Genomic DNA, 10,000 nt, shown 5'->3' with positions numbered 1-10,000 from the left:
GAGCGCACTGATGCGGGTGCGACTCAGTGCTAGGCCATGATACAGGCCCGGGAGAAGGACCTCACGAAGTGCAAAGAGCCGCTGCTGCGGCTTCAGCGGCGCCCGCGTGATGATCGACAGCTGCTCCTCGATGTGGTGCCTCGGATGGAAGAGACACCGCCCAGAGGAGGAGAACTGCAGTCCCAGGTAGCGGAAGGTCTCACCCACTCCCAACGCCGGCATGGTGGTTTCGCCGGCCGTGAAGGTGACGCTCGCATCCACTTTCACTTTCTTCTCGCGGCCGGACGCCACGAGTGCGAGGGTGAGACACTTCCGCGGGTTAACACGCAGCCCCAGCTGGTCGAGGGCTGCTACTGCTGCGTTGATAAGGGACTGCAGGCCCCCCCTCGTGGAGGCGAAGAGCAGGATGTCATCCGCGAAGGCCGCCGCGTTCGTCTGGCGGCCCAATACCTTGACACCTACGTGTGAGGGCAGCTGATCTAGAACATAATCAACAGCGAAATTGAACAGGAGAGGGGACAGAGGATCTCCTTGCCGAACACCTCTTGCTGGCCGCACGGCCGGGGACTCGTCGCCACCCCCCGCAATTACCGTCGTGCTGTCCGCATAGCAGCCCTCGACGTAGTCAATGAATTCGTCCGGCAGACCATGGGCTTTAAGCACAGGACGCAAAGCCGCATGGTCCAACGAATCGAACGCCTTGGACACATCGAGAGATGCCATGAACACAGAACGACAGCGGCGGACGGCGCCGACGAGTATCCGGTCGAGGAGGAAAGTGTTCTCCAGCATCCCATCCCTTGGGATGAAAGCCCGCTGACGTTCGTCCACAGCACACATCTGCATCAGGCGAGTCGCCAGAACCTTATGGAAGGTTCGGGCTAGCACCGAGCAGACGGTGATGGGCCGAAAGTCAGCGGGGGATGCTGGGGCGGCTGTCTTAGGCAGCAAAGAAGTCCTGGCTCGGAGGAGGGAAGGGGGGAGCTTGCGGGTAAGCAGGAAAAGGTTTAGGAGTTTGGTGGTGACCTCCGCTGGAAGGCGGCGCAGCTGCACCGGCGAGAGGCCGTCAGGGCCGGCAACGGAGCCTCTGGGCGGCAGGGCGGCCGCAACCTCTTCTGCAGTGATCGGCCTCCATAGGCGCTCGAAGTCAACAGACTCCGAGCGCGGGAGAAGCCGGTCGGGAATAGAGCCAGCGTTGGAAGGTGGCTCTGTCGTGAAGAGGCTGCGCCAGAAGTCCACCAGCCCAGGGATGGTCGACGGCGGCTGGAGCAGGGTGCCATCCAGGAGAGTCATAGTTACTCCCGCCGTTTACCCGCGCTTGCTTGAATTTCTTCACGTTGACATTCAGAGCACTGGGCAGAAATCACATTGCGTCAACACCCGCTAGGGCCATCGCAATGCTTTGTTTTAATTAGACAGTCGGATTCCCCCAGTCCGTGCCAGTTCTGAGTTGATCGTTGAATGGCGGCCGAAGAGAATCCGCGCCCCCGGAGGAGCACGCTAAGGCGGACGCGGCCTCGCAGCAAGGAAGATCCGTGGGAGGCCAAGGCACGGGACCGAGCTCGGATCCTGCACGCAGGTTGAAGCACCGGGGCGCATCCTGCACCGCCGGCCAGCACGAGGCCGACCAACGGCGAGAGCAGACCACGCCCGCGCTAAACGCCCGCACTTACCGGCACCCCTACGGCACTCACCTCGCCCAGGCCCGGCACGTTAGCGCTGACCCACTTCCCGACCAAGCCCGACACGCCCCGATCCTCAGAGCCAATCCTTATCCCGAAGTTACGGATCCAATTTGCCGACTTCCCTTACCTACATTATTCTATCGACTAGAGGCTCTTCACCTTGGAGACCTGCTGCGGATATGGGTACGAACCGGCGCGACACCTCCACGTGGCCCTCTCCCGGATTTTCAAGGTCCGAGGGGAAGATCGGGACACCGCCGCAACTGCGGTGCTCTTCGCGTTCCAAACCCTATCTCCCTGCTAGAGGATTCCAGGGAACTCGAACGCTCATGCAGAAAAGAAAACTCTTCCCCGATCTCCCGACGGCGTCTCCGGGTCCTTTTGGGTTACCCCGACGAGCATCTCTAAAAGAGGGGCCCGACTTGTATCGGTTCCGCTGCCGGGTTCCGGAATAGGAACCGGATTCCCTTTCGCCCAACGGGGGCCAGCACAAAGCGCATCATGCTATGACGGCCCCCATCAACATCGGATTTCTCCTAGGGCTTAGGATCGACTGACTCGTGTGCAACGGCTGTTCACACGAAACCCTTCTCCGCGTCAGCCCTCCAGGGCCTCGCTGGAGTATTTGCTACTACCACCAAGATCTGCACCGACGGCGGCTCCAGGCAGGCTCACGCCCAGACCCTTCTGCGCCCACCGCCGCGACCCTCCTACTCGTCAGGGCTTCGCGGCCGGCCGCAAGGACCGGCCATGACTGCCAGACTGACGGCCGAGTATAGGCACGACGCTTCAGCGCCATCCATTTTCAGGGCTAGTTGCTTCGGCAGGTGAGTTGTTACACACTCCTTAGCGGATTCCGACTTCCATGGCCACCGTCCTGCTGTCTTAAGCAACCAACGCCTTTCATGGTTTCCCATGAGCGTCGATTCGGGCGCCTTAACTCGGCGTTTGGTTCATCCCACAGCGCCAGTTCTGCTTACCAAAAGTGGCCCACTTGGCACTCCGATCCGAGTCGTTTGCTCGCGGCTTCAGCATATCAAGCAAGCCGGAGATCTCACCCATTTAAAGTTTGAGAATAGGTTGAGGTCGTTTCGGCCCCAAGGCCTCTAATCATTCGCTTTACCGGATGAGACTCGTACGAGCACCAGCTATCCTGAGGGAAACTTCGGAGGGAACCAGCTACTAGATGGTTCGATTAGTCTTTCGCCCCTATACCCAGCTCCGACGATCGATTTGCACGTCAGAATCGCTACGGACCTCCATCAGGGTTTCCCCTGACTTCGTCCTGGCCAGGCATAGTTCACCATCTTTCGGGTCCCAACGTGTACGCTCTAGGTGCGCCTCACCTCGCAATGAGGACGAGACGCCCCGGGAGTGCGGAGGCCGCCGCCCCGTGAAGGGCGGGGAAGCCCCATCCTCCCTCGGCCCGCGCAAGGCGAGACCTTCACTTTCATTACGCCTTTAGGTTTCGTACAGCCCAATGACTCGCGCACATGTTAGACTCCTTGGTCCGTGTTTCAAGACGGGTCGTGAAATTGTCCAAAGCTGAAGCGCCGCTGACGGGAGCGATTATTCCGCCCGAGAGCATCCCGAGCCAACAGCGGCGCGGGTCCGGGGCCGGGCCAGGTAGGTCCGTCATCCGGGAAGAACCGCGCGCGCTTGCCGGGAGCCCGAGCGCCCAAAGGGGCGAATCGACTCCTCCAGATATACCGCCGGGCAGCCAGCCAGGACACCGGGGCTCTGCCCAACAGACGCGAACCGAGGCCCGCGGAAGGACAGGCTGCGCACCCGGGCCGTAGGCCGGCACCCAGCGGGTCGCGACGTCCTACTAGGGGAGAAGTGCGGCCCACCGCACACCGGAACGGCCCCACCCCGCGGCGAGTGGAAAGGCAACCGGACACGACCCCGCCGCGGATTGCTCCGCGCGGGCGGCCGGCCCCATCTGCCGAGGGCGGAGGCCAGTGGCCGGATGGGCGTGAATCTCACCCGTTCGACCTTTCGGACTTCTCACGTTTACCCCAGAACGGTTTCACGTACTTTTGAACTCTCTCTTCAAAGTTCTTTTCAACTTTCCCTCACGGTACTTGTTCGCTATCGGTCTCGTGGTCATATTTAGTCTCAGATGGAGTTTACCACCCACTTGGAGCTGCACTCTCAAGCAACCCGACTCGAAGGAGAGGTCCCGCCGACGCTCGCACCGGCCGCTACGGGCCTGGCACCCTCTACGGGCCGTGGCCTCATTCAAGTTGGACTTGGGCTCGGCGCGAGGCGTCGGGGTAGTGGACCCTCCCAAACACCACATGCCACGACAGGCGGCAGCCTGCGGGGTTCGGTGCTGGACTCTTCCCTGTTCGCTCGCCGCTACTGGGGGAATCCTTGTTAGTTTCTTTTCCTCCGCTTAGTAATATGCTTAAATTCAGCGGGTAGTCTCGCCTGCTCTGAGGTCGTTGTACGAGGTGTCGCACGCCACACCGCCAGCCGGCTGTGCACGCTACCGAGAAAGTACCGGTATGCGAACCGCCAGGCGACGGGCGCGCATCGCACGTTTGAGGAGACGCGGCCGGCCCCACAGGCGGCCGCGACACTCCCAGGTCTGCGAAGCGGGGCAAACGCCGCGCGCTTCAGTATACGTAGCCGACCCTCAGCCAGACGTGGCCCGGGAACGGAATCCATGGACCGCAATGTGCGTTCGAAACGTCGATGTTCATGTGTCCTGCAGTTCACATGTCGACGCGCAATTTGCTGCGTTCTTCATCGACCCACGAGCCGAGTGATCCACCGTCCTGGGTGATCTTTTCTCAAGTTTCCGCCGTCTCTTTCGAGACGGTCGCATAGGCGGGAGTGAGGCGTGTGGCGGCCCCTGTTCCAGCGTTCTGTGTCCAACGGCCTCACGGCCGACGGGCGTCGTACGGCTCCACACCGGAGCGGACAGGCACTCGGGCGAAAGTCATTCAAAACCGGCGCCAGGCGCCAGGTGCCGCAGGCCAGCCGCTCCAGCGCTTCAGCGCTCGTACCACACAACATTGCCGCTAGTTTTGAGAGGCACGCGTGGTTCCGCACGCGGCGCACGGCTACTGCGAGCCGTACAGGTAGCGTGTTGCGCGACACGACACGCACATCGAAAGACATGCAGTCTAGTCGGTAATGATCCTTCCGCAGGTTCACCTACGGAAACCTTGTTACGACTTTTACTTCCTCTAAATGATCAAGTTTGGTCATCTTTCCGGTAGCATCGGCAACGACAGAGTCAATGCCGCGTACCAGTCCGAAGACCTCACTAAATCATTCAATCGGTAGTAGCGACGGGCGGTGTGTACAAAGGGCAGGGACGTAATCAACGCGAGCTTATGACTCGCGCTTACTGGGAATTCCTCGTTCATGGGGAACAATTGCAAGCCCCAATCCCTAGCACGAAGGAGGTTCAGCGGGTTACCCCGACCTTTCGGCCTAGGAAGACACGCTGATTCCTTCAGTGTAGCGCGCGTGCGGCCCAGAACATCTAAGGGCATCACAGACCTGTTATTGCTCAATCTCGTGCGGCTAGAAGCCGCCTGTCCCTCTAAGAAGAAAAGTAATCGCTGACAGCACGAAGGATGTCACGCGACTAGTTAGCAGGCTAGAGTCTCGTTCGTTATCGGAATTAACCAGACAAATCGCTCCACCAACTAAGAACGGCCATGCACCACCACCCACCGAATCAAGAAAGAGCTATCAATCTGTCAATCCTTCCGGTGTCCGGGCCTGGTGAGGTTTCCCGTGTTGAGTCAAATTAAGCCGCAGGCTCCACTCCTGGTGGTGCCCTTCCGTCAATTCCTTTAAGTTTCAGCTTTGCAACCATACTTCCCCCGGAACCCAAAAGCTTTGGTTTCCCGGAGGCTGCCCGCCGAGTCATCGGAGGAACTGCGGCGGATCGCTGGCTGGCATCGTTTATGGTTAGAACTAGGGCGGTATCTGATCGCCTTCGAACCTCTAACTTTCGTTCTTGATTAATGAAAACATACTTGGCAAATGCTTTCGCTTCTGTTCGTCTTGCGACGATCCAAGAATTTCACCTCTAACGTCGCAATACGAATGCCCCCGCCTGTCCCTATTAATCATTACCTCGGGTTCCGAAAACCAACAAAATAGAACCGAGGTCCTATTCCATTATTCCATGCACACAGTATTCAGGCGGGCTTGCCTGCTTTAAGCACTCTAATTTGTTCAAAGTAAACGTGCCGGCCCACCGAGACACTCAATAAAGAGCACCCTGGTAGGATTTCAACGGGGTCCGCCTCGGGACGCACGAGCACGCACGGGGCGGTCGCACGCCTTCGGCTCGCCCCACCGGCAGGACGTCCCACGATACATGCCAGTTAAACACCGACGGGCGGTGAACCAACAGCGTGGGACACAAATCCAACTACGAGCTTTTTAACCGCAACAACTTTAATATACGCTATTGGAGCTGGAATTACCGCGGCTGCTGGCACCAGACTTGCCCTCCAATAGATACTCGTTAAAGGATTTAAAGTGTACTCATTCCGATTACGGGGCCTCGGATGAGTCCCGTATCGTTATTTTTCGTCACTACCTCCCCGTGCCGGGAGTGGGTAATTTGCGCGCCTGCTGCCTTCCTTGGATGTGGTAGCCGTTTCTCAGGCTCCCTCTCCGGAATCGAACCCTGATTCCCCGTTACCCGTTACAACCATGGTAGGCGCAGAACCTACCATCGACAGTTGATAAGGCAGACATTTGAAAGATGCGTCGCCGGTACGAGGACCGTGCGATCAGCCCAAAGTTATTCAGAGTCACCAAGGCAAACGGACCGGACGAGCCGACCGATTGGTTTTGATCTAATAAAAGCGTCCCTTCCATCTCTGGTCGGGACTCTGTTTGCATGTATTAGCTCTAGAATTACCACAGTTATCCAAGTAACGTGGGTACGATCTAAGGAACCATAACTGATTTAATGAGCCATTCGCGGTTTCACCTTAATGCGGCTTGTACTGAGACATGCATGGCTTAATCTTTGAGACAAGCATATGACTACTGGCAGGATCAACCAGGGAGCTGCGTCAACTAGAGCTGAGCAGCCGGCCGCCCGGGAGTGTGTCCCGGGGGCCCGCGCGAACACGCAAGCGTCCGCTCAATCATTCTGCAAACAGGAGGAGGCTGAGCTCCCCTGCACAATACACCTCGAAACCCTCTCAGGTCCCGGCGGCGCGCAGCGCCGTCCCAAGTACTTGGTCGGGTTCGAGAGAGGCGCAATCGCCCGGAGTTAGGCGAGTAGACGCTTTCGGTGCGACCACCCGTGCTCCCAACTGAGCTTGCCGCTGCCGACAGAGGCCCGGGAGCGTGCTGTCGTGGCATTGCCGGCGGGAGACAACACGCGCCACCTACGGTGACCGGCAGCTCCAACGCCAGCGCCACAGAAGGACAAAAGCCCCACTTGGGTGCCGAAGCGAACTCTCCCAGCACAGCGCACACGCCAACACATCCGCACAGCTGCGATACAAACCACCAGCGAGAACCGCTGGGGCGACCGAGCAGCAGACGGCGTCGCGGCGCCGAGCGCCGGGCGGCGGCGCATCCTCAACGCACACAGTCCTCAATCGGACCAGCACACTGCAGATGTCCACCGCGCTTCGCACCGGGCCCGCGAGGACCTACTTTGGCCGCACGGCGCCGCGCGCAGGGTGCGCCGGCGCGCAGCTGCGACGCCTGCCGCGTCCGTCGGCCGGCGCGCCTGCCACTGGCCGCCCCCACCAGCCGGCTGTAGCGCGTGCGCCCACGCACCGCGCGGCCAGCACGCCGGGAGGCGCCCCCTCACCGGCCGGGGACGGTCCCACCCAGCCACCGCCGCGTATCGCTTCACACCCAGATGCCGTTCAGTTTCGTCGGCATGGTGGGTATCGCTGGAACAACCGGTTAGTACCTCAACCTATCGTCGCCATCACCGATTCACCCCTAGCGAGAACAACCGCACCACAACGGGTTACCATTTCTTCATTTGCGTAACTTCACCAGAAAACGTAGGCGTCCATCGCCATTTGCAACTTCAACCATTATTGCATGCCTGTGTCAGGTGTCACGCCACACTACGTCTGCCCACATACACGCAACAAAATGTGCACGCCTAGACAATACGTGGAAGGTGGCCCCCGTACGTATGCGATGTCCATTGCTCGAACGACTGTCAACCGGCTTCTGTAGCATGTCGCAGATATGGAACGCGCTGCACCATGCCATCACGGTGTGTGAGGAGAGACGACTAGGTCCGAATACATCAACAGACAGCTCATGCTGATCGCCATCCACGGCGTCCGTTCCTCCCACACGTCTCTATGGCGTACCACACTGCAATCCAGCTCTCATAGGGAGACGACACGTAGCTGCGTGCACAATATTTGCACTGTATGGTCCGCCGTTTTTGGGCGCAGTCGTTGTACGGTCACACATGTGCCACGATGTATCATTCAGTACATAAGGACGAATGTGCAGTACAGATTGTGGTTCACGCGTACGACATCAGCGGACAGTTGACACAGGCCGCACCACAACGTAGCCTGCGTACGTCGCATGCGAAGGGCATTGAACATGCAAACTTGTCACCAACCACCTTGCGAAGGCAGGGGGCAAGGTGGGGACGTGGGGAGAGGTGGGGGGGGGGGGGGGGCGGCATGTACGCCCTGCTGCCATCCACATTACAGTGTACAGCAGGAGCATGTGGAAAGTCAGCAAGACTTGCAAGGTGTTTAACATGAAGCGATACACAGGGGAGCGGGCAGTGCGAGTAGCGAACTATATTGCGAGGGTTGCGGGTGGGCAACACTACACTAATTGAACGAGTCGTATAACAATTACAGAGCAGGTTTAGGCGACAACGTGGGTTACGATAGGCGACAACGTGGGTTACGTTAGGGGACAACGTGGGTTACGTTAGGGGACAACGTGGGTTACGTTAGGGGACAACGTGGGTTACGTTAGGGGACAACGTGGGTTACGTTAGGGGACAACGTGGGTTACGTTAGGGGACAACGTGGGTTACGTTAGGGGACAACGTGGGTTAGGTTAAGGCACAACATGGGTTAGGTTAAGGCACAACATGGGTTAGGTTAAGGCACAACATGGGTTAGGTTAAGGCACAACATGGGTTAGGTTAAGGCACAACATGGGTTAGGTTACGGCACAACATGGGTTAGGTTAAGGCACAACATGGGTTAGGTTAGGGGACAACATGGGTTAGGTTAGGGGACAACATGGGTTAGGTTAAGGCACAACATGGGTTAGGTTAAGGCACAACATGGGTTAGGTTAGGGGACAACATGGGTTAGGTTAGGGCACAACATGGGTTAGGTTAGGGGACAACATGGGTTAGGTTAGGGGACAACATGGGTTAGGTTAGGGGACAACATGGGTTAGGTTAGGGGACAACATGGGTTAGGTTAGGGGACAACATGGGTTAGGTTAGGGGACAACATGGGTTAGGTTAGGGGACAACATGGGTTAGGTTAAGGCACAACATGGGTTAGGTTAGGGGACAACATGGGTTAGGTTAGGGGACAACATGGGTTAGGTTAGGGGACAACATGGGTTAGGTTAGGGGACAACATGGGTTAGGTTAAGGCACAACATGGGTTAGGTTAGGGCACAACATGGGTTAGGTTAGGGCACAACATGGGTTAGGTTAGGGCACAACATGGGTTAGGTTAGGGGACAACATGGGTTAGGTTAGGGGACAACATGGGTTAGGTTAGGGGACAACATGGGTTAGGTTAGGGGACAACATGGGTTAGGTTAGGGGACAACATGGGTTAGGTTAGGGGACAACATGGGTTAGGTTAGGGGACAACATGGGTTAGGTTAGGGGACAACATGGGTTAGGTTAGGGGACAACATGGGTTAGGTTAGGGGACAACATGGGTTAGGTTAAGGCACAACATGGGTTAGGTTAAGGCACAACATGGGTTAGGTTAGGGGACAACATGGGTTAGGTTAGGGGACAACATGGGTTAGGTTAGGGGACAACATGGGTTAGGTTAAGGCACAACATGGGTTAGGTTAGGGGACAACATGGGTTAGGTTAAGGCACAACATGGGTTAGGTTAGGGGACAACATGGGTTAGGTTAGGGGACAACATGGGTTAGGTTAAGGCACAACATGGGTTAGGTTAAGGCACAACATGGGTTAGGTTAAGGCACAACATGGGTTAGGTTAGGGGACAACATGGGTTAGGTTAGGGGACAACTTGGGTTAGGTTAGGGGACAACATGGGTTAGGTTAAGGCACAACATGGGTTAGGTTAAGGCACAACATGGGTTAGGTTAGGGGA

General features: G+C 57.8%; 3 non-coding genes across 3 annotated transcripts in view; all 3 read right to left on the bottom strand.

Moving 5' to 3' along the window:
* LOC124771707 overlaps positions 1-4,132 on the bottom strand; it is a 6,744-nt gene extending 2,612 nt beyond the window's left edge. The window contains exon 1 of the ribosomal RNA XR_007013461.1: positions 1-4,132. This exon is cut by the window's left edge and continues 2,612 nt beyond it. This is a non-coding gene — a ribosomal RNA (large subunit ribosomal RNA).
* A 188-nt stretch (positions 4,133-4,320) lies between these two features.
* On the bottom strand, positions 4,321-4,475 carry LOC124771482. Its single transcript, XR_007013438.1, has one exon. It is a non-coding gene; the product is annotated as a 5.8S ribosomal RNA (ribosomal RNA).
* A 352-nt stretch (positions 4,476-4,827) lies between these two features.
* On the bottom strand, positions 4,828-6,736 carry LOC124772169. Its single transcript, XR_007013838.1, has one exon. It is a non-coding gene; the product is annotated as a small subunit ribosomal RNA (ribosomal RNA).
* Positions 6,737-10,000: the final 3,264 nt, after the last annotated feature.

The sequence above is a fragment of the Schistocerca piceifrons genome, unplaced genomic scaffold (genome assembly GCF_021461385.2).
Source record: "Schistocerca piceifrons isolate TAMUIC-IGC-003096 unplaced genomic scaffold, iqSchPice1.1 HiC_scaffold_936, whole genome shotgun sequence".
Taxonomy (NCBI): domain Eukaryota; kingdom Metazoa; phylum Arthropoda; class Insecta; order Orthoptera; family Acrididae; genus Schistocerca; species Schistocerca piceifrons.
This window is presented reverse-complemented; position numbering and strand designations above follow the sequence as displayed.